The 4,200-nt window shown below is 32.1% G+C and overlaps 1 long non-coding RNA gene across 1 annotated transcript; it reads left to right on the top strand.

The window, feature by feature from the left end:
* The first annotated feature begins 203 nt into the window (after window positions 1-203).
* LOC129744855 (uncharacterized) lies at window positions 204-704 on the top strand. The gene is made up of 3 exons (XR_008737008.1): window positions 204-341; window positions 391-489; window positions 569-704. It is a non-coding gene; the product is annotated as an uncharacterized LOC129744855 (long non-coding RNA).
* The last annotated feature ends 3,496 nt before the right edge of the window (window positions 705-4,200 follow it).

Below are 4,200 nucleotides of genomic sequence, written 5' to 3'. Positions count from 1 at the left end.
TATTTTTTTTAGACATAAATTGAATAGGACCAGATTTTACATCGTTTTACATCTAGATTTCATGTGCGTAGCTAAAATTAGGTCAAGAAAGTGAAAACTAGATCTTCATCTCAAAATTAAGTCTTGAATGGTGTAAAATTATGTGCGTTAAAACGCAATTGCGGATGGAAAAATAGGAGTGTGTAACTGTTGACAAGTGTAGAATGTAAACAAAACAAGTTTTCGGTAAACCTAATCCGTAAAAAATACTAAAAATCGCGAAAAGCTTCCCTGAATCGATTCCATCGAATTCCCTTAATGTTTCCGGAACAATTAACCATAGGGGAGCATTTGAAAGGCTGGTAAATCTGGTACGCGAGAAGGTGAAATTGTAATAACAACCGTTTTCAGTTATTCATTTAGCCACGGGCGAGTGGAGTTTGGAAGCAACCGGAAATTGCACACGGGTCGGTTCCACCAGGATCTGCATAAGTGTCCTGAATCCGAATGGTAAGTGAATTCAAAATATTCAAAAAGCTTGGTAATTGATTTTTAAAATCATCAATTTGTCTTTTCTGATATATACTAGTGCTGTGAAACCATGTCCTTGGAGAAACTCTGAGATTTTGCCGAAACTCGATCACTACAGTTCGACATCAGACGGAAGGATGACCGGATGGTTGGATATAATAGTTCTTAGTTGGTGTACATGTTTTCGTCGGAGCAGGTCAGCTAGTCGACTTTGCCAGGCAAGTAGGACTCCAAGAGTTTCAAAGAATTTAAATGGATTTGGAAGAAAGATTTAAAATTAAATTTTGTTTTTAGATTTTTACGTTGCACCGGCCAAAAAAGGGGATTGTTTCGGTAGATGACCAGACCATGCAGATATCAGTTTTGAGGTCATCACTAAGTTGGAAGAATACATCTGGTACTTAGGCAGCAATCCATCTATCTCAGTCGGAAGTTATTTTTTATTTTGATGACCGACTTAGTAAGCTACCGTTTATAAAACCCACCGCCAATGCCCCCCAAATGCAGTGCAACAGCGGACGTCAATTTCATCACGGGTAAGCACGTTTTAACTATATATTTTGTTCCATATTCTATTCAATTCCATTTTTTTTCGATGGTAACTGGTGATTTATTACTTTCTAGTGTTTTAAGTTGTTTTAGTCCATGAGCTCAGTAAACGGGATGCATTCAACAAAATGTTTGTTTTAAGTTATTTAACCAGTTCAACCAGAAAAAATCAGTTTGAGACATTATTTTCAGTTATAGTGAGCTGAATCAGCTTTTTAGATTATTCGGACTACTAGATTTAAACTTAGCTTATTCGACAATAACTTGCAATACATCAACCAAATGATTACAAACTGATCGCCCAAATCCAGGGATAAGCAACCTGTTGAAGCAACGGACCACTTTGAATTTGAATTCTTATTGAAATTTATTAATCGTGCTGTGCCTCACGTCATATTTTATCGCGAATAATTAATGGGAAAATTAAATGAATTCGGGTGTTTAATGTAATCAGAAATTACACATCGTTCTACTACTAACCGAAACTGAATAGGTACATCACTTAATCTTGGTTTTTTGAATACATAATTTGAATTTCGCAAACGATTTAAACTGTTTAAATTCTCTGTATGGATCAGTATTTTATGATGATTGAAAATCTATTGTAGGAAAGAAGGTGTAATAAGTTCGATTTTATAAAAACTTCACGGGTCGCCCAAACATGTCTCGATGGCCGCGGTTTGCTCATCCCTGATCTACACTGCTGTGATATGTCGATAAGTCATATGGGTTGTATAAATAAGGGCGCTTTAAATTGCAATGTAAAGCAAATATGGCATGTGATGAAGAAAATCGCCTTAACATATGCAACGATAATGTAAAGAACTTATGTTTTTCAGAGCAGTATAATGAAACTTATCGTTGCATATGTGAAGGCAGTTTTGTTATTTCATTGAAATGTACCTATGTATGTATATTAGACCTGCAGCTGAATTTGTCAATAAGAATTATTGTCAAATAAACCTTAACAGCAAAATGAACTCGATTATCGATAATATATTTAATAATGTCGGAAGAGAAAAAAATAAAACAAGTTTTTGAAGCTGGATGTCATAAAATATTTAACTAAACTTATTACCATTCATATTTATTATAAACTTTATCTTTTTGATTCTCTTGCAGTTTTCTATCAACCGTTCGAACAGGCATTAAAAGGCAATGCAGTTTTTGAAACTTCCGTAGTTGTTTTTACCCCATACTAGCGAGAGTGATGGGTTCAAATTTAAAATAACGACAGCTGTTTGCACTTAAAAAAAACAAACAAAAACAAAAAACAATTGTTAACATATTTCTTTTAGATAGTTTGACTTAAGTAAAGATGTTAAATCAATCAAATAAACTTCAATTACAGTACAAAGTTATGTGGATAAAAAGCATTAATATTATCTCTGATAAAAACCCCTGAATTTCTGTCTTTAAATGTATGTCTTTTTGTTTAAATTTATAACTCTCTTGTTTTATGTCAAGGACACTGTAATTTTATGTGAAAAGTGATGTTTTGTATATGTGCATCAAGTTTGACATAAAATTACAACAGTTATGGTCTAATTTTTTGTCTTCAAGAATTTATGGCTTCTTGTCTGGTTTTATTTTATTTCAAATGTGATCCTTCATTTTTGTGCATCCAATTTGACATAAATTAACACCAAAAAATTAATAGTTTTTAGATTTAGAAAAGATCGAACGTTACACAACGCAATGTAACTATTGAAATGATATAAAGGTATGTCAAAAAAGATGCTTCACTTGTGTGCGTCCAATTTCACATAAATTTACATCATCGATGATTTAATATTGTGTCGAATTTGTCATAAAATTTAAGTCTTACAACTTATGGCTTCAAGCGTTTCTGTTTTCTCCAGTGTAATTTTATGTCAAAAGTGATGCTTCAATTTTGTGCATCCAATTTGACATAAATTTACACCAAAAAATTAATAGTGTGTAGATGAATAAAATAAAATAAATTTCTATGAGAACATTTGCCATTTTGACAGCACTTGACAAATAAACAAAACAAAGTCAGTCATTGATCTATTCTTGCGAGCGACAGACGTGTTTAGGTGAATCTCTGAATTGAGTTTCTTAAAATCACGACAAAAATGTCTCAAAATCCCATACAAACTTCGGGTTCGTTGAACGACCCCTTCCCGTGATCCGATCTGGCCCAAATTTGGCATGAGATCTTGTCTAGGTCTAGGATCAACTTTAGCCTGCAGCGCATAACTTTTTCAAAAGTCGGGTAATTTGGGGCACTCTACTGTGTAATGTTCGAATCTCTATTCGCATCATCTCTTGTTAATCCGAAAATACATTCAATAGAACTAATTTTTATTGATAAAACTTTATTGTTTAGTAATCATTTTTAATATTTATAAAGAAATAAAAAGTATTGAAATTTATCAATCAAACTCTACAGTTGATTTTCTAAAAGGAAATTCAGATTCTTTCCAAAAACATTATTTAACAAATAACAATGACAATGATTGTAAAAAAGAAAAAAAATTAAACGAACTAAGTTCCCAAAAAAAATTTGTTGCTTGAATTATATCCAAAAACCGAAAAAGCGAAAAATGAAATACGTGAAACTAAAAATCTAAATAAGCAAATAATTAGCGACACAGACAGGGACACTGCAAAATCCATTTGAATTAATTGATAAATTGGTGCTTCGTACAACATAAATCTTAACCATAAATGGAAGGATTTTTTTATCTGCTTTAGCGCAGGGGTGAGAAACCTTTGAAACCAGCATACTATTTTGAATTTGAAATCTTTTCGACAGGCTGCATTGAAAATAACATTAATAATTTGGAATGTTTCATGAATAATTGAAAGGAATTATTCAAATAAAACCTTAATATACAGTTGTAACAAATTTAAATCTTTTTATCAAATTGTGACAAATTTAAAACGCAAAAAAAATTAAACAGGAAAAATGAAACAAATTTATGTTAGATTTATTTGATCTTTTTTTTATGAAAATAAACACTTTTTATATAAAGAGGGCAACACCAGCCGAATTTGATTAAGTGCACAATTTTTGAGAAATTTAGTGAATAATTTAATGTTTTTGTATCATTGAACTTCTTTGGGAACATCTGGGGAACTGAGTTGGCCTTGCTCGAGTGCGGTCGCGTTTAT

This window comes from Uranotaenia lowii, chromosome 2 (assembly GCF_029784155.1).
Source record: "Uranotaenia lowii strain MFRU-FL chromosome 2, ASM2978415v1, whole genome shotgun sequence".
Classification (NCBI taxonomy): Eukaryota; Metazoa; Arthropoda; class Insecta; order Diptera; family Culicidae; genus Uranotaenia; species Uranotaenia lowii.
Note: the sequence above shows the minus strand (reverse complement) of the source record. Positions and strands in the feature narration are given on the sequence as shown.